We start from the raw sequence: 25,906 nt of genomic DNA, 5'->3' as shown, positions 1-25,906 counted from the left end.
AAGTACTACGCAATGCTTCATGTCTCTTGTTTGCAGACGACGTTAAACTATTCTTTGCTGTTAAGGATGAGAGGCAAGTCTCTCTCCTTCAAGCTGATATTAACGCTGTTTTAGAGTTCAGTTCCAGTTTAGGGCTTTAACTGAATACTAGTAAATGTGCCATTATGAGTTATGGACGTGCGAATTCGCTCTATTGTCACGGATATTCCATTGGATCCGTATTGTTGAAGCGCGTGGAATCAATGGTCGACTTGGGTATCACTTTTGATCCTCAATTCACCTTTCACAACCACATCAAGACAATCGCTGACGTTTCCTTTCGTCGACTTGGATTTGTCTTGAGATATGCTAGATTATTCTCCAACCCCTCGTCTTCTCGCTTGCTTTTCAACTCGCTTGTGAGAAGTAAGCTAGAGTATAATGCGATTGTGTGGAATCCGCATGAAGCAAATTACTCTCTGATGATTGAGAAAGTGCAAAAAGCATTTCTTCGTTTCCTATATAGGAAAGAATATGGGTATTACCCATATCTCTATCCTACTCCTTTCCTTTTGGGCATGCTTGGGTATAATTCCCTTGAACTTCGGAGAAACTTCTCGTTAATTCGTTTCGTTCTCCAGCTATTGCGTGGTAATACGTCTTGCCCGTTGTTGCTGGAACAGTTGGGACTTTATGTCCCTAATAATTATGTGCGTGGTAGACATCATCATTTGATGGTTGTACCTGCTGCTCGCACAGTTCTTTTTCGAATGGCTCCTATTCCAAGAGCTATTCGACTTCTCAATGAAATCGTTGCTGCTGTCCCTGAATGTGATATTTTCCACCTTGGTGCGCGTAGATTATCGGATATTATTTTAACATATTTATCTGGTAACCTGCGCTCATCATTATTTTCTTAATTTGAATGCGATGTATGAGTGGAATCTTGATCTACTCTCTTCCATTTGGGCCTCGCTTTGATTTTATTTTTATTTATGTATCTTTTTCAAATGTAGGCCATTGTGGCGCATTAGGTTCTTCCTGTAATGCCACAATGGTCCAAAACTATTAAATAAATAAAATATCTGGACTCTAAGTGCATTTAGGCTAAACAATGACCGTTATTAGTCCTTTCTCAGAATCGGTACGGGGAGACCCAATGTCGTGGAAATACATATCCGAATACGTGACTATACAACAGGTAAACAGATTAGACGTCCTGAGAGATCTACCCTTTATAAGGCGGTACGTAGGCGATATCATGTCATTCTGGACTGAGCACTGCCAGTGCGTGTATCTCCTTAATCATCAATAAATGCTGTGAAACGACTGTTGGCCTTTTACTTGGATCCTCCACCCACCCCTACGCAACAGTAGAATAATTTTCTAGTGTGTCACATGAATACCGAATGCGTATCGAAACGTCAGAGGCCAAGAGAAATATGTCAAACCTTTCAAAACTACGATACGATGAAGATACGATGAAAAAAATACGATGCGATTCCATGAGAAATACTGAAAAATATATACTGGTCCGCCAGCTGAAAAAGTTTGAGTAGCACTGGTCTAGACTTACTTCACGCGCTCAAAGTGGTTTAAACTTAAAAAATGTATTGTTCTACACAGTTCAGACCTTCAACCACAGAATTGCATATATATGTATGTAATACATATGCCTTATCAGTATTGAAAAATGCACTCCAGATAATAGGGTTGGGCAATTACGGTGGTGTAATTTTCAGCATTTTCAGCAGGTGTTTTCAAGTTTGATGTTGTTATACATACATATATCGACTGTGCCTTTTTCAGCAGAATTATTCTTGCCAAGTGAATAACGTTGCACGGGAATTTTAAACGCGCAACGACCCGTTATTTACGAGCCGACTTTATACCGGTCGTCAACCTTTGTGGCAGTGCTGAAGTGTTGGCCAAATTATTTTGGCACCCCTTCCCGTAGATAATTTGATTTTTGTTCTGTATTGATCTTTTTTTGTATGTTTTTTTTTCAGATAATTCCAGAGGCACTGCAGGAGTTTCGACGTTTCGACGTGGGATTCGTCGTTCATGCACCGCGTATGAAAGGTTTGTGATCACTTCTCACCTCTCGTATTTCTGCTCTATGTACCTATTCCAAGCAATATAATTTCAGCATGTTGAAGTTTAACGAATGAAACGTGTTTATACGTGTTGCAGCGTCGTTTCTCGCCTCTGCCACGATGCGAGGAAAGCGTTATACTATACTATGTAGTACTTGATAGAAATAAAAAAAATAAGATCGTGCATACGAGTAGTTTGCATATGAATTGCATAAGACTATACGTTTCCATGTGCTCTTCAGCTGTATCGAGATATATTGAGCTAATGTACATATTTCATCATTTTTTTTCTTTTAACACTTGCCACACCGTGATGGATAGCGAATGACCAGGACTTCTGTTTCATTTCATTCCTACAAATATACTGATTCATACGCATCCATATACATATAATGTACCAAAGAGTACTGTCCATACTTGCATGCTACCTTGCTGTTGCAACGCATGCCGGGTTTAGCTAGTATTCTAATAAATACAAAATTGTATCACTCATAAATGTACCAATCATACTCGAGTCTTTTGATGATTGAATGCTTGTCAAGTAGCGTATTTTCTTCAAGGATTGAGGCTGGTTTCGGAGATAAACTTCACCATTGCGATGTAGTCTTATATTCTACCAATAAACGATTCAAGGTATGTTCATACTAGGGTTTCTGATTTCCCGGACTTTTTCAATTCCCGGGACACGGGACGGAGCTCAGGATCGTTCCCGGGATTCCCGGGATCCCGGGACACGTGTAAAAAAACTTTTTTTTTTTCAATTTAATATATTTTTTATTAATAAAAAAATATTTATTATTTTCAAAACAATACATAATATATCTATTAACTTGAAAAAATGTAAATAAAAAAGTGAACTTATTTTAAGTAGTTTTTTAAAAATACTAAAATATTTAAATGAGAATCCGAAAGTCTAATTCTAGATTTGGTACAAAAATTTCCAGCAATGGAAAAAACTCTTTTAGTTTCAGTCGAAGTTGGTTTTATTGTTAAAAGGGACGAAAAAATTTTTTAATAACCTCTTCTTATTTTAAATTATCTGTTTTTTCTCCTGTCAGCATGTATATTTGAATTTCTTTTTTAAAGTCGATGTTATTTTTATTTACGTTATTTTGTATATTCGTCTTTGATAACTCCTTATTTAATTCTTCATTAATCGTCAAATACACAATTGTTTAATCTTCATCCGAATCTGAAAGAGTTACTTCCATCGTGGAATCGTCAATACAAGAAGGATATACTCGCATAATAGTTTCACCGCAGGATATACATGTGTACATTCGCTTTTATTACAACATTTAAATAATGTTTTGTTCAGTATAAAATCTGAATTATTTAACATTTGTGTAAAAAAATCAGTTTTTCTTTCTTCGATTTTAATTTTTGAGAATATTTTACGATTTTTGGTGTATTTGATTTATTATTTCCCTTCGTGAAGTCGTGAAAATGTTGTATGTTTTCATGATTTTTTTAAATCCAATTCCCGGGATTAAAGATAAGAATTCCCGGGACACGGGACAACAAAAATTTCGTGAATTCCCGGGAATGTCTGTCCCGGGTCGACCCGGGTCAGAAACCCTAGTTCATACCTATCCAACACGAACTGGCAGCAGCAGGTATCCTGCAAGTATGGACAGTATTCTTTGGTGCATTCTATATTCTAAGCCCGCTTTAAAGGTCAAGGAATTTTACCCTTAAAGCCTTCAACATGAGGCCACCACCCCCCCCCCCAACGAATACAGTCTAAGAAATCTTTTCGTCGGAGAACGAGACGGTTGTTCATGAATATCGCACAAGAACAACCGCAAATCACTGTTCTAATAAAAAAACCACACTGTACATAACCAAGTACAAAATAAACGACAAAGCATGGACACATAAAGCGCGCATGCGTTAGGAAATAATACCTGAAATGTGCCGTGCGAATGCACGCACACCTCAAGTAACATTCTATATGGACGTATTCATACTCCATTCACACATTCATATGCATCCATATAGAATGTACCAAAGAATACTGTCCCTACTTGCAGGCTACCTGCTGCTGCCGGTTCGTGCTGGATACGTATAAACAGAACCGATTCATACATTCACCAAGCCATGGAGATACATATATACATTCAGAATGTACATATATTAGTGTTTCCTTAAAAATAAACTTAAGTAAAGCCATCGCAATGACAGCTAGGCTGTCCTGGTCATAGATTTGTAGGATTATAATATGGTAAATTGGACTCAATTACACTTGTCGCACTGTGATGGATAGCAAGTGACCAGGACTTCTGTTTTATTTTATTCTTACAAATATACTGAATGCAGGTTCTTCATATTTTATGTATCCTCATCAAAACCTCTATGATTCGAATTATGCCATTACAAAATCAAAAAATTGATCGATGTCAACATAAATAACTAGTGTTTTACCCGATGAAATATCATCGCATGGGTGTTGGCATATTAAGTTATTAAATTTAAAAAAAAATTAAAAGAAATGTGTCGGTCCTGTGTTCGATCCGCACGCGGTCGAATTTTTTTTAAATGCCTTTTAAATATATTTAATTTATTATTTATATTCAATTGTTTAATAAAATAAAGTAAAAACTGTGTATGTATATTATAACTGCTAATTATAATTATTACTGAAATATGAAAATTATGATAAATTCATTTATTTAATAATTTGGTTTCCTTTCAAAATTTCATATGTATTGCAGGTTTTCATATTTTTTATGACGTGAGTTTTCTTATTAAAAAAAATAAATAAGAAAAGCAGGCCAAAAAGTCACATTTTTGAAGTTGGGCATTATTAATGTTTCTATGAGGGGCTTTAACGAGAGAGTGTAGGCCTTAATGTAAATATAAAAGAGTGGAGTTTTCTTTTTTTCTCCAGCGTGGAAAAACGACTTTCGCGCCAGAATTAATGGAAACTCATTCATTACCGTTTACGCGCGGAGGTATGAGTAAAAGTGGGGGTGGAAATGTCTGAAAAAATTTTCATAAAAGCGCTTTTTTTCGTCCTACTCAGGTTCAATTTATTTTACATCGTGTATACGAGTACATTTTTCACAAAAAAAATCACAATTAAATATTTGTATAATATGATTACTTTGCAACATTGAATTTTTTTTTTGAAACAAGAGGAAAATGAGATCTTATAATTTTTGAAAAATAACCACGTATAATGAATATTTTTTTATTCTAATTTATTTAAGAATACCTTCTTGCGAAAGACGGCAAAGCTGATGAACCAAGGGGTTTGATAATCACGGATTATTTCGCACATTGCGATCGCGCACACGACAATATGTTCATATGTAGTTGTCACGAAAATGATGAATACGGAATATCTGGCACTTAAGTTCTCGTTAGTGTGATAGTTTATTTATTTATATAGCAAACTGCTAATACATACATATAAAACAAAATAACAACAAAAAATTATAAATCATCTTCCACAAAGGTATCCATTAACACCCTTCAAGAAAGCATCAATGTTATTAGAACTTCTAATGATTTCAGGAAGGGCATTATACATTTGAACACCATGGAATTTCGTGTGGGTAGCTGTCGTTGAATGGAATTTTCGGGTGCCAGATGTTCCTTGACAGAGAAATTGGTGACGTGTGCGAGATAGCTTTGTGCGGAATAATCACCGAACCGATAATCATACAAAATTATTAAATAAGATAATGAAGATAATGAAAACTATATGAAAATAAAAATCAACAAAGAAAACATAAAACCACTCAAAATAGATGAAAATAAAACGAACAAGAGAAAGTACAAAAGATAAATTTAAAAAGGAAGCACTAAAAAACCAATTAATTTTAAGGATATCATCAAGTTTATTTTTAAAAAGGTTTAAGTTACTAGAAGGTACTAATTCATTGGATAAATAAAAGTCATTTAATAAAAATAATAAAAATTTATTATTTTATAGAAAGCAGGTATAAAAATTGTAGCTAATCCAAACAAACCGTAGATAACTATTTCGAGTTTTTTAAAGGTGTGTTTAGACTCTGTAATATATCTTGCAACAATATAAAATAAACAAAAGAAGTCTATTAATGAATATATTTTTCCAAAACTAGTTTCATCTTCTTCATTGTTGTTAAAATGTAATGCTTACAATCTAAATTCCAAGCCACAATCTAAAATACTCAACAGTTAGAGATTTCCATCGGGTAATTCTGCTGTGGTTACAATTTCAGAAATTCCGGTGTAAACCAGTCTTTACACACGTTGACAAATGAATGACACAGATTACACGACCCATTTTCAGTACATTTTTTTTTCAATGCTACTTAAAAAGGCGGGTAGTGTTCTTGTTTACTTTATACATGCTCAATATACAACGCCTATCGGCGTTTTGTTGGCCCAAGGACTTGTCAGCAAAACGCCGATAGCCAAAACGCCATTTTTTGATCCACCCCTCGCTAAATAAGGGCGAAATCACACAGCGATGAATGTGACACGTGGTTTTTTTTAAATACTTTTAAACATGCGAAAAAAATGATCATTTGGATCTTTTTCGGTCAAATTGTATGCTTGTATTTATCCTTGCTTGACAGTGATCGATAACGGTGTATCCCATATTTGAAGAAATATAGGAGACCACCCACGGCGAGGAGCCATGCACGCGGTGTGCCGTTCATCGCTGTATGTTTTCGCCCTAAGTTAACACTTAAAAAATTCGCGTTTGATTGAATCGATGAATTCGAATTTCCCACAAAGCCGACGAATGGCTCCAGCTTATCGTCGACATCGAACCGTATTAATGCAATTATGCATTGTTCGTGGAAATCGCGGTGCAGTTCAGTTGGCGCAGGTCGGCAACGGTCGATTTCGTGTTCATAATAACCCCAGTGCCCCCTTCCTCCCCTCCAGCACGAACCCTGGACAATTACTGGGTTTAAAATACCCCTCCCAGTTCCCAACCGCACATACCCTTTGCGAAAATGCGGTCTGTAGTGCAAAACTAACCTAGTGCAACACTCTGATGTGGGACGTGTTTTCTCTGCTGTCTAGACGTAGGCCGTGCTTTAGTTTTTTTTTTCTAGCTCATATGAATATAAATGGTTCCGTTTAAGTCGTGGTACGGTATATTATGAAACGTGCAGGATTTGTGTCAGGGGTGGTGAAATTTCCTTTGGAAGTTCTAGAGCTCTGAGCTGAAATTTGGAACTGTTATGTGTTCCAGTTTGGAATATGTGTCATTATTTGGGAGTGAGTTTCATCAATCCTATGTTATTAAACGAGTTAATCTTGTGTAATTGAATGCTATTAAATAAAAAATAACTTATTGTGTCGAAATTTTTCACTTTTCAAAATTCTAATGAAATTGGTCGGGCTTTAGAAAACTGATTTATTTAGGGGTTGAATTTAACCCAATTTAACAACCATTAAAATGAGTACATCGTTACTCTGGCAACCAAAAAATTCTAATCAAGAAATTATTAGCAATCCAATATAACTGAAACATGTTTTACGATTTGAACAAATTCTTTTATAAATATTCATCAACATCAATTTAATGAGGCTCGTACCTACCTGAACTATGTACTACCGAAGATCAAATTTCAAAATAAATTTGAAAGCAATATTTATAATATTACAGTCGTTTATTTTTTTTTAGATTTAGAAATAAATTCAAATGATATCCCTACGTATTTTATTGCCATTTTCAGATTAATTTTATTTTTAAACCCAGTAAAACGGGTCCGTTCATGTTTTAATAGAAGTTCTAGAGTTTCAAGGGCATAAATATATTTCTGTGTAGAACTGTGACATTTTTTTGAGATTATCTAATATATAATTTCTAAAGAGACTTTGTGTAACTATGTAATTATGTAATTATGTTGGTTAACTATGTATGTAAGTAAGGTTTGGTTGGAAGCAAAATTTCTATGACGACAATATCGATATCGTTGTATATTCTTTTTTTTCGATTCAAATAAATTTAATAAAAAAACAAATGAATGTTTACTATTAGATTAGCCATGTTTAAGCTGTTTATATTACATATACCGAGTGAAGCCGGGTAAAACCACTAGTAAATATATGTAAGTATGGAAATAAGAATGAGCCTAGAAGACTTCCCTGTGGGACTCCTGCCGCAGTAGTTTTCAGAGTCGATGTTTCGTTATTGACGTTGACCATTAATCTTCTGCGCGTTAGGTTAGGTCTTTTCTAGGTTTGGTATGTACTCACATACCTGTACGACCAGCAATGTTACAGTCGCATATGATCCACCCAAACGTACCTCATATGGCGTATCGTTCAATATTTCTTTGTCTTCGTCTGGTGTAATAATTTAATTGTACAAATTAACCCCGACGCGCCATAAATAAATTGGTCGTGCGAATTTCGAAGATCGTAAATATGAGTCTCGTCGCACACTACTCTCCTCTTCCACCACCCTATTCCTCTCTTTCTCAGAGGACATTGCTCATTTCCGGCCGGGGACTAATAAGTTATTTAGCTTCGCTCGCTCCACTGTTTATGGCGCTAGAGATGTTAAATAAGAATGTGCGCCATCAATTCTGGAAACATTTTATGTAAATTCACCACGCGTAAATATGTCGGGGGAAATATTCGAAATTACGATCGGACGCGCCATCTTAAGACGAGCCGACTATGCGGCTGAAGTTTTTTGCTCACGAAGTGCCCACAGTTTGTCATTCTCTTTCATTGAACCTTTGATCTTTGCAAGTTCGAAATTGCCGACGTGAGGTACGCACGCGAAATTGCTTTCGAGCCCTCCGGGTAACGTTTGAGAATTCGCTCGGGTTGGATTTGACAGGTAGTTATTCGCCAACGCACTCGATAAATATATAAATTAAATGACAATAATCGAATTCCAACACCAAAACGTCCGGTTTATTGTTTAATAATATTGACCCGCAGAGAAATCTACTAATTTGTGAGCAAAAAGAACACAATACATAATATATAGACATATGTAGTATTTATAATGTAACGTACGCCGCGGATTAAGCGAATAGAATCCCAGAGACTGTGTGACCGTTCAAAGATTATCTGTAACCGATATCTGTTAACGGATTAACTAAATGCATACCGTGAGACCGGTGTATGGTTTTAGGGATTAGCGACAAGCTAAGTGCATGAAAGCTAAACAATGATTGCACTTCTCATACCGTGGGAATACATATCCGAATACGTGACTATACAGTAGGTAAACAGATTAGACGTCCTGAGAGATCTACCCCTTATAAGGCGGTACGTAAGCGATATCAGGTCATTCTGGACTTAGCCGTGACACTGCGTGTATCTCCTTAATCATCAATAAATGCTGTGAAACGACTGTTGGCCTTTTACTTGGATCCTCCACCCACCCCTGCGCAACAATAATAACAACTATCTGAATCACGCATGCAATTCCCGTTTCAAGTGAAGGTTGGAGCTCTACTAACGTATATTCAAAGTCGAAAGTCTTTTCAAACCAACTGGTATCGTGGTTACCAAAAAACACATTTCCTTGACTACACAATGGCGCTTCATACTTTCGCGTCGATAAAATCGTAATTTTATTACATGTAATAGTTTCATCATTTTTTACAAACCTCTTCTTATTACATGTAATGGATTCATCATCCATTTTTTTTCCTTTAAAATTTTACGAATATATTCGAATATTGGAATATTGTATTATTTGCTATTCGAATAGTTGAAATTATGAATATTTGGAGGCTCTAGATTTATAATGGATAGAAAGGGAAGGGGGAAGACGAGATCGGACGATAGGGCCTCTTTTTGACATCTCACTCTAGTTTCGTGCAATGTTTCAGCGTTGACCCGAAATCGACACTACGGCTAACTGTGAATGTCTGTGTGTGTGTGTGTCTCGAATAGGCTCCTAAATCACTAAAACGATTACGATGGAACTTTTAGGATTTGTTGTATGCATGTCCGGGAAGATTAGTGTGAAAAAAAAATAGGGAACGGAAGCGGGAAAAACGTGAATGAGTGTCATTGCAACGCTATAATTTCAAATGTTTTCATGTCGCGACCAACGTTTTCGCTGCCTGCGTTTTTCCGACAAATGGGAACGGGAACGAGAACGGGAACGGGAATTGCATGCGTAATTGTGGAATTGCAACGCATGCTGGGTTCAGCTAGTATATTATACAATGTAGGTATATGGATATTAATCATAAACCGCAAGCATAATCAACAACCGAATTGGTGACAGAGGAAGGGGATGCCAATTTTATTGGAACTGTCACAACAATTGAGTTAGATAAATTGGCATACTCTAACAATAGACCGTCGATCTGGATTTGATTACCATCTAGATCTTGCCAGCAGCGATAGACGTACCCGTAATGATTGAGAAAATTTTGGACCAAGGTTTGAATCCACGATCTCTTCGCTGTTCATCGCTGGTATATGAAAGTTTTAATTAAAAAAAAACACAGTGTGATACCATACTATAATGGAATATGTAAAACGATAGATTCGATCTTTGTATGGGTATTTTAGGCCTGAATCTACAGCCGACAGAAGTTGAAAATTGAATTTTAACGATTCGAGTCACGCGCTCTTAGTTAAAAGTCGGTTTTAATCTTGGCTTTGTACCGTTAACCCTCACACTGCCGCCTCTCGTCCTCTCCCCTTCTTCTAATTTGGTAAAGTGGGGCACCGCGGCCGTTAGACGTTCGGATCGCTTAGGGCTTCGCCCCCGGGGGGCCATTACGTGCGCGAGGCACCTCCTCACCCCCTCATCTTTCCCTCTCTTGCGCCAGACCCCCGTTAGTCTACCTTTTAAACTCGGACGTGAAAAATACTTAGATATATAGGATTTTTTCTGCGTCTGAAATAAACACTCCTTATGTTTGCTTTTATTCGCCATTTAATTTTTTTTTTAATATTTTAAGAAATTTTCACGTCTTCTTTTCCTACTCCACAATGTTGCCACCCTTCTTGTTTTCTCTTATACAAAATTGGTCCTATCATTTTAATTTGGTTACTCCAGACTAACTTGACTTGAGTCCAAACCTCTCGCAAATTGGGCCCATCTTTGTCTTTCAACTTCTTCTAAGCCATTTAAGTATTTTTACAATGAACCAAAACTGTGTAAAAAATCCTTCTCAGTAACATTTCTTCGGACACAAGCCAGTTAAGTTTATTTATTAAGTCTCTTAATATAAAGGATTAACCAATCGATTAATAAATATTGGGTATTTGACTTAATCTAGACACTCTCACATATAAAATATATATATATAAAAATAATTTCGTCAACAGAAGGGGGGGGGGGGGGGGGATCACACAGATATGATATGTGTTTTTTTTTTAACTTTATCTACATATGTAGGTAGTAACAATATATTTAGTTTTGTGATCATGCGAAAATTCGAACTCGAGATTTTGACTGATTGATATCGGAAACGATAATTGATCACGTATTCATGATCTGGGAAAAATATATCTGTGTCTGTGTATTTTAGGGATATTTTGAACACCACTAGTCCTATCGAACTGAAACTGAAAAATTTAAAATTTGGTGAATATTCTTCAACCGGAAGTGGCAGTTTACTCTTTTTAATTTTTTTTTCGTCCCTTTAAATATTATATATTTACGAAAAAATTTAAGCATAATCCTTTTATCAATGTGATTAAATTTAATAAATCGGAAGTGGGATTTTTAGTGTTTTTAATGTACTAACTTAGTGTTGATCGGGTTTTAGTTAGAATTCATAAACCGGAGGTAGTAATTTATTAGACAATATTTCAATATTTTATTTTGACCTTTTGAATTATTTCTATATTCTTGATATTTTATGTTTATAATATTTATATTGATGTTAAGAAACAAACAAAATTTGAACACAACCCGACAGCCGGAAGTAGAACTTTTGTCTTGTGTAAGTTTCCCTACATTTGCTCTCAATTTGTATTGAAAATGATCTCATAGCCGGTATATGTACGTATGTTTCACTGTCGAATTTTGTTTTTTATACTTCTTATATTCCTCAAATACATAGATAAAATCATGGGTTGGTCACATACGATTTTTTTAAGTCGACTTTCGATTCACAACTCGATAGCTGTGCTATATTCACATAGAGTTAATAATCAATTGAAAAATATACCTACAACTCACTTTAGCATATACTGATATGCTAAGCCGAGTCGTCGAGCTTTTTGAAACAATCGCAAGGTGGTGCAATGGGTTTTTCGTGATGTAGAGGTGTTTTGTTACATAACGCATATCCTGTCCCAAACTAGCTCTTCTGGCTATAGAAGTGAAACACTTCACCAAAATTTATACTAATGAGTATTTCGTTTTAATAATTCCCTGTTAAAATTTATTTTATATTTATTGATCGAATCTTAGACGTGATGATTGACATCCGCCATAACAACCCTTCAACTATACATCTCACAATAATATTCTATTCTTAAACGTCACGTCCAACCTCTCAAACTTATCCCTGACCTCACGTTCCACCAGTCGTTTCACGTTTTGCGTTTGTATGCATGTACATATGTATATTATGACGAATATCAAATATATAATGGAAGTTTCTGGTCTTAGTATATAGAAAAGTCGGGGATAATATTTTAAAATGGACGTTCAGAAGGTTTTCCGAGATCGGAGTGAAAGACGCAACAGTGTAGTAGAGGTAGTTTATTGTTTATTGTGTTTGATGCATCGACCTGCCAGCTCCGAATGAAGCACGGACCAAAACCGCCTATGTACCGCTCAGAGATATCATTGGTTCATGTATCGCGACCCCTTATTGGTTGTTGCATATGGCTTGTTTATACGCTGAGGCCTTTTTGGCGCCAACGCCAGATCATGTGATCAGAGCTAGTAAACCAATGATCAACGAACACTAATCACCTTAAATCTACGTTACAATATTATTTTTATTTTTTATTTTTTACATATTTGCCACAGTGACATTAAAAAACACTCTAAACGCGTCACTGCGACCAGACATACATATAAGCATAATAAAAATCTAATATATAATTTGGAAAGAGACTTTGTATGTATGTATGTATCCTTCGTTCGTAGAAATCCGTGACGTCATCGAAAAAATTCAAATGATTCGATGTTCCCGGGGGCGCAGACGTCAGGGGCGAAGCCGTGGGGCTCCGCCCCCTAGGGGGCGCAGACACCGGGGGCGTACATATATTTTTTTATAAGAGACTTACTATATGTGTTCGTTTGTTCGTGACAGTCAATTTAATAAAAAAAAAATCAAATAAATTTATATAAAATAAAACTTCAAATAAATTTAATAAAATGTTTACTATTAAATTAGTCATGTTTAAGCGGTTTATATTACAAATACCGAGCGAAGCCGGGTAATACAGCTAGTATACTATATATGTATATAAGAAAATCATCAAGACATCTATGTTATACATTTATTTTACATTGATATGTATATACTAGGAAGGATTGACAGGAAGACTCCAATGCGCCTTCCTAGACACTTAATTACAAAAAATGTAGTTTTTATTAAATATATCACTATTTCGAGAAGCCGAAGAATATGAAATTAGCAATTAATTAATTAATTTAATCCATTGAGACATCTATGCATTTTAGAGTTGTACATAAATTTTTATATACATTAAATACAGAAGATTTGTGTAGGATGATTTTTTTTGCCAATTTTTGAGGAACCGTTTCAACAATGATCAGATAAAATTGGCAAATTATTAAATAAGAAACGATCGATTTAGACTCACATACATCCAAGTCTAACCAGCAGTATAATAAAGAATAGCCCGGGATTGAACCCAATAATGTCTTGGTGCTAAGTATAAACGCAACCACTGAGACATACTGCTGGCTAATATAGATAATAAATTTTTGAAATCATATTCAACAAGTAGTGTGAGGATGGTTTTTGCCAATTTTATGGAGGAACCGCTTTAACAAACTCTGATAGGAATAGATCGACTTGGAGTCACAAATATCTCATTCTGACCAGCATCATATAAGTTTATACTCGGGTTAAATTATTTTTCAATCGAGGTCAGCTCACAGGATCGAACCCGGCGCCCTCTCGCTGGTTAATATCAACGCAACCACCGAGCCACGCTGCTGGAAACATGCATAGATGTTTAATACTAACGTAACATCGAAACGAAAAATTGGAAAAATGTACATATGCACATGTGTAGGTAAAACTTCGTGACGAGGTGGAAAATTGGAAAAGTCGAATTTTCGTCCTGTTCGGTTGGTTTGTTAACCCAATTAAACTCGTGCGATTTTCTTAATGCGCCAACTCGGGTAATTGTTGTTTTAGTGTGGCCGCCCCTAGCTTGGCTAATGCGCCCGTTTCGGTTTGTTACCCCACTTATTCGAATACCTCCTCTCCTATTTTACCATTTTGTCCAATTTTATCCCCCTTCTCAGTTGCTCTTTTCTCTCTGCTTTCTGTTAGATTTAGTTTAAACTAAAAATCCGATGCAATCGGATCAAAAAAACTCGCAAGCTTATAGCGAACTTCTTTAAAACGTGCGTGCGATGGTTTTTTTTACAAACCTCCTTTATGGTGCGTACGCACCAAGCCAACGAACGGCTCACAGGCCAACTTTAAAAACCAGTAGCGTACAAAATATCGAAATAAAAATTAAATTTAAAAATTGAAATTAAATATCAAAATTAAAACTATTATTATTATATTAAAATTAAATTCAAGTATCAAAATAAAATTATAATCATTATATTAAAATTAAAATTAAATATTGAAAGTTAAAACAGAACATGCACAATTTAAATAAATTTTCGAGATTGACCTAAAATTAGACCATCAACAATCACATACAGGTAATCCTCGACTTTTGTTTGTCGAAGATGTTTTGACTTACGAAGATACGCACTAAGATCGAAAAAAAATCAAAGAATTATTATGTTTACTTCCCCGTAATGATTTTTTTATTCTTCAATTGTTTCTCTCGTCGAAATAAATCAAATAATTAAATCATTTCAGAGGTAAAATTTATCGGATTATGTGTGATTATTAATTTTATTTCGACGAAAGAAAAAAAACCCTATGACAAATCACCGACAACCGACACCGCGTTTTTTTATGAATTGTTTTTTTTTATCGATCATCCAAGTGGAAATACAGTAACATCTCGTGACGACTTTAACAATATTTTTTTTCGCTCGTACGCAGAGAAATTATAATATTTCTCTGGTTTTAAATGCGGTATCGTCGTAATTCAAAATATTGTTGTAATTCAAAACATCAACGATGATCTAATTTTAGCTCAATCTCGCTCTTTAGCTTGATTTTGATATTTAATTTCAATTTTAAAATTTAATTTTTATTTCGATATTTTGTACGCTACTGCTGGTTAAAAAGTTGGCCCAAAATCGTCGTTGGTTTAGTCCGTAAGCACCATTACCTTTCACTTACGATTACAATTCAGGAAAAAAAGTGCCTTTTATCCGATCGTTTTCATACTTTGCCATATTGCTCATTTTGGTCATCAATATATGTAAATGGATTCTCCGCCATTACGATACAGATAAAAGATCGTTTAACCCTTTGAGGAGTACGGCCGTACGGGTACGTGGCAAAAAAAATGGCCCCGCCAGAGTACGGCCGTACTTGTACGATTTGACACGTTCAATCACTCAAAATACTCTACCTCTCTCATTGTTCGACATATTTGCATCTCGTTTTTTTTCAAGTGTTGCTGAGGTTTCTCTTTCACTCTTGTGAATATATATTTTTGTATTCGAATAAAGAAACCAAATTTAACGAGGCGTGAAAGCCAGTTAAATTTTGATGACTGAACATGACGACAACTTTTTGTTCTAAAGTAATATTTTCCACATGTAAACACTATAAAATATGTTCCGAACGAATAACATCGACATCTCTGACTAACATTATTTCATTTGACCCTAATAAAAATAATTTAGCGTGAAATTAGAATTTTATTTATTTTCGAGAGAATTGTCCGGAATGCAAGGGAAACTTTGTCCAAAGGGTCGCCATCGGGCCACAAATCAATCATATAATCGAGCGAAATATGTCAATTTTACAACTTCCCACAAAATAAGAGTGTTCGACAAGATTTTTCGAGTCAGTTGATTCCGAACATACACTAGAATCGGATCTCGGTTTTATATTGGATGCGTTATCCAATTAGCGTTATCGAACGCATTCGCGTCTTGTCGACTCGGTACATAAAAACTTTTTTTGTGAAGTGCATTATAATATTTTTTGTGATCAAGTGTAAATAAAAATTGTGATCTGCTCGTTTTAAATTCAAAATGTCTCAAAGATCAAATGATCAAGAAATAGACAATTTTTTTTTTGACAGTGAAGATGAGGATATGGTGGATAACTTGGATGACTTAATTCTCCAATTGAATAATTCTTCAGACGAAGAAGATACTGATGATGACGAACAACCACAACCACCCAAACGCAGTCGGAATGACGAGAGAAAATGGGAAGATGGCGACTTTACTCCTCAAATACACCCATTCGATAATGCATTATCCGGAATTCAGCCAGGATATCGCATGCAGACAGAACTTGATTTTTTCCAACTGTATTTCAATGCCAATGCAATGAACACAATAGTCAAAGAAACAAATAGATACGCCGCTCAAATCAGTAGAAATCTAAGTGAAAAGTCGAAGCTAAAAAAATGGGTTGATACAAATGTTTCGGAGATGTATGTATTTTTGGGTACAATTATGTTGACTAGTCTAGTTGGAAAAAATTCCATGAAGGACTATTGGTCCACAAATCCAATCATTGCGACTCCGTTCTTCCGTGTTCTGTTTTCACAGGATCGATTTTTTCTTTTATTACGAGCGCTTCATTTCACAGACAACACCGTTCGTAATAACGACAGACTATGGAAAATCCGGCCATTATTGGATCCAATCAAAAGATCGTATAAAGAGATATTTTATCCTTTCCAAAACATATGCATAGACGAAAGTCTGTTGCTTTGGAAAGGACGGTTATCATTTAGAATCTACATTGCCAACAAGCGACATCGCTTTGGAATAAAGCTGTTTGTCTGTTGTGATGTGGAAACAGGGTATGTTTTGGACATCATTGTGTACACCGGCAAACAAACAGAAATAGAAACAGACCCAGATCTTGGAGTATCTGGGTCTGTTGTGAAAACAATGGTAAAAGATTACTTGGGAAATGGACATAGATTGTATATTGACAACTGGTATTCCAGTCCGGCACTTTTTGAATATTTATACGAAAATAAAACCCATGCATGCGGTACCATACGATGCAATAGGAAAGGATTTCCAAAATTTCCCGCAGGAAAACATAAACGTGGGTATGTGGAATTTCTACATTGTAACAATTTATTGGCAATAAAATGGATTGACAAACGGGAGGTTCACATGCTCACAAATATTCATGAAAAGAAAATGGTTGAAACAGATGCAATCAATTACACGACAGGTGAAAATATCAACAAACCTGAAGCCGTAGTGGAGTATAATTTGAATATGGGCACTGTCGATAAATCAGATATGATGATTAGTTTCATGGATACCTCCAGAAAAACATTGAAATGGTACAAAAAGATTTTTTTCCGGTTGATTGATGTGTCCACCCTGAATGCCTACAATTTATATTTAGTAAAGACAGGCGAGAAACCTCAATTCAGCGACTTTCGGCTAAATATAATAAAACAAATAGTAGAAAACTATCATAAGGTGAGACCATCTCCTTCCGGAGGTAGAAAACCTCAAGACAATCCTGTGAGACTTACGGCTAGACATTTTCCACATCCAGTGCCTGAAACAGCTGCCCAAGGATCAAGAACGCAGAGAGCATGTCACGTGTGTAGTCATTCCGTAAGACGCCCAAAAACAAGAAAGGACACACGATGGATGTGTCTTCCATGTGATGTTGCATTATGTGTACATCCTTGTTTTGAAGATTACCACACGAGAAAAAATTATTAATTTTGACGTAAGTTTTATATCAACTTATCTTACATATTTTCAAACTTTTCAATACTAAAGTTATAAAAAATTTGCAGATTCGTTCCCGTTCAAGACTCCGTGATTGAATAGTCACCAAACCCCACCTATGTACATATCTATATTATAACACGGATAATCAGTGGCAGTAGATTCTACTGAGTAGACCAAGAATTATTGGAAAATTTTTTTGTTCCTAAGATATTATAAATAAGCTACATACATATATACATATGTACCTATATTATTTTATTTTTTGTACCTATATAATTTTTTGCTATGATCAACCGTAAGAATTGAGTTATAGTTTGTAAAATATCTTTTTATAAAAATCTGTTTTTCAGATAAAAAAAAAAGTTGAGAATCACTAAATGTTTACCTTTGATTGTAATCTAACTATTACAATAAAATTATGTTTTAGTTTATAAAATATATCATAAATAAATTCTATGTAGATAAGTTTTTCAAGATAAAAATAAAAAAAAAGTTGAAAACCACTGATTTCTTTTTCTGTAATCCAATCAGAAGAAATGTTGTATTTTATGAAATATATATTAAATAAATTCATTATAAGATAAAAATAAAAAGTTGAGAACCACAAAACCGTCTAAAAAAGTTGAAAACCACTGAACTTTTATTTTTTATTATAATCTCATTATAATAAGAATTAAAATTAATTGTAATCTAGTTGGTATAATATATTATAAATAAATCCAGAATAAGTTTTTCGATATGTCAATAAAAAAAGTTGAGGACCACAGAACTTCTTAAAAAAGGTTGAGAACAACTGAATTTTTAAAATTTAATTTAAAGTTGATTATATGTCATACATTAAATATAATTAAAATCTTCTAATTGAAAAAAAAAAACTCACTCCTGAGACGTTTCTCATGTAAAAATTAACTCACTACTCAAAAGGTTAAGACACGTTTGAAGTTTGCAAATTTGAAATCTGGGTGACGTCTATGTAGTCTTTAGTTTTATACGTAGATGGCGGTAGTGAAATAAAATTATTGGTATTTTTATTCAAAATAATTACGAGGTTTTTATTAGTTTCACTTCGCCAATCGGTCTGACGAACTTCCTATATTATTCCGATCGCTTTGAAACTTTTACATTCTGCGAGGTTGATTTTCCGCTGACAGAGATTTCAATTGCTTCCCCTACTTCGATGGTGAAATATAATCGAAATAAACACGTTTAAGAATCAAAAAATTTTGGAGTCGGTGGCAGCTAACCCTTTGCCACTAGCCTATACCCTTTTATATTTTACTTCCCCCCCCACTCGTTTTGTCAGATTTTAATTGTTTAAGCCAGCAGTATGGCTCGGTGGTTGCGTTTATGTTTAGCACCGAGAGGTTCCGGGTTCGATCCCGTGTTAATCTTTAATACTGCTGGTTAGACATGGATATTTGTGACTCCAAGTCGATCGTTTCTTATTTACCTGATTTTCATTGAAACGGTTCCTCAAATTGGCAAAAATCATCATATCTGCTGTCAAAAATATCTGAATTTTCGTAAGGGTTAAAGAACACGACATTAACATTTAATTAATCCATAGAGACATCTATGGATTTAGACTTGTATACAAATTTTTACATATTGTATATAAATCAAATTAAGATACATATTTGTGACATAGCAGATAGGATGGTTTTTGCCAATTTGATGGAGGAACCGTTTCAATAATGAAATCAGATAAATTGTCAAAGTCTGATAAGAAACGATCGAATTCGAGTGACAAATTAGTAGGTTGATTATCTACAATTAATTTTTGATAAAATTAAATTACCATAGAACATTATAAACTGTAGATTTGTATATTGGATAAGCAAATTAACAAAGTATTTATATGAGTGAGATTTAGTTTTCTAGCCTAGAAGATTGCGCGTATGAATGTTTAGGTTGGCATGCATGAGCTGAAGAATGAATAATAGTTGAGTTGTCATCTTGTTCATACATACATGTAACGCGTCAAACGATTTAGATCGTTGCTGCGCTCCGCCGAGTAAACAATGTTTTAAACCACTCAACGAGTATTATTTTACCCTACCGTCTACATACATATTTCTCTTGACAACTAGATCCTACTTTTGTTAAAAGCCCGGAATAAATCGCTGTTTTAGGACACCCCCTCCCTTATAATTACAACAATACAGTATTAATTAACGTAATCTTCTTAGATAAACTAAGATAAGACACACAGTCAAATATTCATCTTAACATAAACACTTAGAAAAAGAAAATTCTTTCGGAAAGTCACTTAGAGACTTAACTAACAACTTGACAAGTTTAGCCCATTAACCGCCCGTTCGGTTTTTCCACGAAACTTTTAACGATCTTTGGCGTCGGTGTTTTTCTTGTTTTTTTACGACCGTATTTTTGCGACCCACGTTTTGGGAAACCGTTGTTTTTATCGTTGCGGCTTTTCGGCGAGAAAACAAATTTCGACGATCGTAATAGGATTAAAGGAATTTACCTAATGACGGGCGAAGAGGCGAAAAGGTCAAGTCGTATTAAAACAGTTTCAGAATCAATTTTTTCATAATTGATTTTAATTACGCATCGAAAAAGTTATTCAACGATATAAAATAACCAGACCGTATTGACAATACCTGAGCAATTCAAAATGCACATGTATTTGAAAGTAGACTGCGTTAGCTTTACGCGTAACGAAACGTTGCACCCCCACTCCTCTACTGGAATACCCTCTTTTATATTATATTATTGTTGCGTAGGGGTATATGCTTCACAGCATTTATTGGGTGATTAAGGAGATCCACGCACAACCAGTGCTCCGTCCAGAATGCCTTGGTATGGCCTAAGTACCTGCTTATAAATGGCAGGTCGCTCAGTGCATCTTTCTCTACACGTTTGTTTACCTATTGTTATAGTCACGTACCAGATAGGCAGTCCCACGGTCTTGGCATGCAGTCCCACGCTTTCGCGCTGTAAGTTCTGAGAACTCTAGCGAGAAGTCCATTCGGGGGTCTCCATTGTTAGCCGACAGCACTTAAGCCCGGAGATAATCCTCGAAAACCAATTATAACGGCGGCTCTTTTTAGCATATGCTACATTATTATATTAATGATTAGTAAACTGAGCTAAGTTCACTCGTGCATTTATGAACGTTTTTAAAGGTCATACGTACATATGTATATATTTTCCAACGTTCATAATTTATGTTATACGTAGATGGCGCTAAAGTCGTTCGTCTGTTTTCTACGAGCATTATACGTCGTGTTTGTTTTGTTCAGATGGCGGTGTAGCATCTGCAGGCTTGAAACGAAATTAAATTATGCACAGCATCCAGACATTTATGTGTGTATATATAATATAAAGGCTCTATAACGGTACCTATTTGAAATTATAATCGTGGGATCCTTTTTTTAAACTTGGAATTAAAATAGGTAAAATTTTTGAATTTGCTTACGAAAATTTAAATTTGTCGCATAAAGTTTTATATTAGTTTTGTTGTGAAAGCGTTTACGTATTATACAAGATTTTAAAAAAAGAAAAGAAACAAATAAAGAAAAAGATACAGATAAAGTAAAAAAGAAAAAGAATTTGTTCCTATTGATATAAATTATGTATATCCGTATGTACTTATTTAACCAACTTTATATCGTTATCTGAACTTTCATCAATCATCACTTTCATCACTACAGATCACCGCTAAATGGGATATTTTCCAGGAAAGATGATTCATTACTATTGCCTATAGTAAGCTAGAGAGCAAAAATAAAGGTTAACAATAGAAATTGACAATAGCGAACCCATTTCGAACGCTGAGCGTTAAAGCTATAGTAAGCATGTTAAAGATTTTATTTAATTTTATTATATTATTTTTGGAAATTGGAATTGTATTAGGTTAGCCCTTACTTAGCCCTTATAAGTGCGAAATCTGTTGTTTCTCGCAATTTTGTCCCAAGGCGACGTTGTCATGTGTTGTTGAGGAAGGTGGAAGGTAAGCCCAACCGGCCTTGTTTTGTGCAAACACGGCCAGTTTCGTTCGGCCCAAACCGGGTGAGATTGGGCTTTCTTATCCGACATACCCCTTATTTCCAAACTTTATTGCACATTTAAACTTATTCTTACATTTTCTTTAAAATTATAGAACGGGTCCCTAACTTTTCTGTGTAAGCCAAGTCTTTTTTTTGCGATATCCCGTGGGACTCATAAAAAGACACCTGACTACATATTTATATACATGTATGTTAATCAATTAATAAAAGTTTTATATACCTAGATGTATTATAATATGTATATGATCACATAGTTGACTTGTGTAAACGTTGCTTTGTATAACATGATCTTTAAAAAATAGTATTTACTTAAAATAAAAACTTTTTTTCAAGTGAATTGCATTTTGAGAAATTGGTTGTGGCATTGTTGGAAAAATAATTCCAACCCCTATGGTGAATTAAAACAAAAAGTTAGATGTATGTTTAATATGCGAAAAATCTATCACAACTATTAGAAAAATACCTATATGTTGGTTGCTATTTTTTTTAAATAATTGAATAACAAAGTATTAGTATTATTTCCGACTCCTGAAATTTTACTTCCGACGACTAGTATTATTTCCGGCCCTGGAATTTTACACCAGCTCCCCCTCTTCTCGTTGGCCCTGCATATACCTAATATGCCCGGCGTTGCTCGGGAGGATATAAATTGAGGAAAAAAATTAGAAAGGGAAACGTTTTTAAGACATATCATACCAGCCAGCAGCATAGCTCGGTCGTTAAGCTTCTGCTTAACACGAGAGGCGCCGGGTTCGATCCCATGAGCTGACCTCGATTGAAAAGGATTGTTCTGAGTACATCTGTAGTGCTGCTGGTCAGACTTGGATATTTGTGACTCCAGGTCGATCAGAGTTTGCCAATTTTTCTGATTTCATTGTTGAAACGGTTCCCGATTAAAATTAGCTAAAATCCTTCTTACCTACTATGTCAACACTATTTGAAGTATGATTAATGTACAATTCATAGACGTCTCGTTAATTTGCAAGTTTTCCAGTGTCTCGTAATTCAGCGACTTGTATAATTAAAATGCTGCATTGTTTGTAATTGGCCAGGAAGGCGCATTGGGGTTACCTGTAAGACCTTCCTGGTATATGTAAAAAAAAATACCCTACACCGGCGGGCCTTCGGTCTAAGTGAGAAAAACAGTACACCAAATTAAAATTCGAAAGCTGTCGATTTGTCCTAGATAAAACACACATTTATTTTTGTGCACATTATAAGCTCTTCGGTTGATTTTTTTCCCAATTCCCGGATTATTGGATGTATATTTTATTTATTTATTTTATTGTTACAAATCAATATACACTCGCCATTACAGATTTGCTCCAATGGGTGTACGTTAACGAAATACAGAATAAATAAACAATAAGAAATCAGAAATACAGTAATACATACATATACAATCAGAATATATAGCATATAATAACAATTAATCAGAAATAATAATCATAGAGACATCTATGGATTATTTTTAGATTTTTTTTGTATACAATTTTTATACATATAATAAATACGAAATTATATAGATGTCAATAGAGATATCTATAGATTTCAGATTACTGTGTATAATTATTACAAATTCTATACAGGTAGATTTTGTGACAACAGGATTAGATCTAATACCAATTTTCAGGAACCGTTTCAGCAATGATCAGATAAAATTGGCAAACTCTGATAGAGAAACGATCGATTTGGAGTCAAAAAACCCCCAAATCTAACCAGCAGTGGCGAGGACTCGAACCTTTGACCTCGGTGGTGCTAAATATATACGCTACCACTAAGCCAAACTGCTGGCTATGTACTATGCAAGGGAAGTATGTATATAGTAAATGTAGTGTGTAAGCTTCGAGAGTTTTATTTAGCTAGGGTTGAAATCAATCCGACATTTTCACACCGAGTCTGTACGATTGACGGCAGCTGTGCTTCAATTCCCCTTTGTTAAAGTAACCAGAAACGCGGCGAAGTTGTTAAGATCTGATAATTGGCAATTCCGTCGAGGAACGGTCACGGTTGAAATTTCCCGAGCGATTTCTCCCGGGAAATGCGATATACCGAGAAATCCGCACTATTAGTCAACACCTACGTCGTAATGGGATTAAGGCTCTCCAGTATTACGCTTTCGACCTTTAACGACAGCGAATTAAAACTGGATAAGCCAGACTGAACATACACATCTACGTATATACGTCCTTTTAGAACCAAAACGTTGAGATATGTACATATTGCCCAAGAATTTTGACAACTCTCTACATACTCTGTGGTACAAAATTTTATATATGTATGTAGTTTTGAAGGGGAAAATTCATACAGGAAGTACGACACTATCACTATACGATATGAAACGTCTATTGCGCCACCTTGCGGTTGGTTTGAAAAGCTCGACAATTTCCGCTTAGCATATCAGAATATGCTAACCAACGCCGATCTGCGTTTTGCCGACAAGTCCATGGGCCTGAAAAACGCCGACAGGCGTTGTATTTTGAGCATGTACAAAGTAAACAAGAATACTACCCGCTAAGTATTTACAGGTAGCATTGACAAAAAATGCATTGAATATGGTTTGTGTAAAACGTGTCATTCATTTGTCAACGTTTATAAAGACTGGTTTACACCGGAATTTCTGAATTTATAACCATAGCAGAATTTCCCGATGGAAATCCCTAACTGAGTATTTTATATTGCGTTTTGCATTTAGATTGTGAGCATTACATTTTAACAACAATGACGAAGATGGAACTAGTTTTGGAAAAATACATTCATTCATAGACTTCTTTTGTTTATTTTGTATTGTTGCAAGATATATTAGAGTGTCTAAACACACCTTTACAAAACTCGATATCCTCGACGGTAGTTATCTATGGTTTGTTTGGAATAGCTACAATTTTTATACCTGCTTTTTATTGGATTTCTAAATAATTCTAGTTGGAAATATTAGCGAAATTTTTAGCGTGGCAGGCTTTCAACAGAAAATACAGCTCTCAAAGGGTTAAACAAAAGACTGACCTTAAAAAGTAACTTGTTTCCAAACTCTTGTGTATGTAGATTTTTCATAAGGATGTTTGTAGTACAGTCGATTTTTTTTATAAATTCATTTTTTAAATAAACGTTTGTTTTAAATATGTTTTATTTTATTCATATACATATGTATATACCAGGAAAGCCTTACAGGTATACCTCAATGTTCTTTCTTGGCCAATTACAAACAATTATACAGTATCATAGAGACAGAGGGGTAGCATTTTATAATATCAGCAAATTCGAGATGCTTATATGTAAACTCTACTTTGCGAGAGATAAATAAGATCTTTAAATAAGGGCTTTCAACAGAAAAGACATTTTTTTCCGCACTTACTGCGTAAATAGGAAGAAATAATGCCGATTGCGAGGGGAGGGGAAGTTTTTGCCATGTCGGTCCAATATCGTCAAAAGCGGAGTGATACTGGTTTGTCATTTCAACATAAAATGTCCATAAATGTTTCGCAAATTTCGAGTTTCTCAGATGCTTCGCTAAAAATTATTCTATAATTATATACCGATGTCTGTAGTTGGCCAGGAAGGTTCATTGGGGTTTACCTGTTAGGCCTTCCTGGTATTTAAAATAACACAAGGCATACGTAGGGGTAGATTTGCAAAAATGTGAATGGTCGATACATAAATAAATAACTTTAATATTAATTTTGATGTGTGAAAAAAAATTTGTCGCACATCCATATTTATTATAAGCAAAAAATCCACTTAAAGAATATGTCTTCAATTTTGCTTGAATATTTTGTAATTATTAAACAATCGTGCAAATCGTTTTAACGGCCAATTTCAACGGTTGTTGAAAT

The 25,906-nt window shown here is 35.0% G+C and overlaps 2 protein-coding genes across 2 annotated transcripts in view; one reads left to right on the top strand and one right to left on the bottom strand.

Moving 5' to 3' along the window:
• The window catches only part of LOC143910016 (uncharacterized), a 358,729-nt gene that overhangs the window by 96,135 nt on the left and 236,688 nt on the right, over positions 1–25,906 (bottom strand). The gene's annotated exons all lie outside the window — the stretch shown is intronic.
• The window catches only part of unc-104 (kinesin family member unc-104), a 125,730-nt gene that overhangs the window by 5,051 nt on the left and 94,773 nt on the right, over positions 1–25,906 (top strand). Inside the window, exon 2 of the mRNA XM_077428341.1 lies at positions 1,989–2,061. The gene's annotated coding sequence lies outside the window, so the exon portion shown is untranslated. The remainder of the gene's footprint in view (positions 1–1,988; positions 2,062–25,906) is intronic.

This window comes from Arctopsyche grandis, chromosome 3 (genome assembly GCF_051622035.1).
Source record: "Arctopsyche grandis isolate Sample6627 chromosome 3, ASM5162203v2, whole genome shotgun sequence".
Taxonomy (NCBI): domain Eukaryota; kingdom Metazoa; phylum Arthropoda; class Insecta; order Trichoptera; family Hydropsychidae; genus Arctopsyche; species Arctopsyche grandis.
The sequence above is the reverse complement of the archived record's forward strand: the minus strand, read 5'-3'. Positions and strand labels throughout refer to the sequence as shown.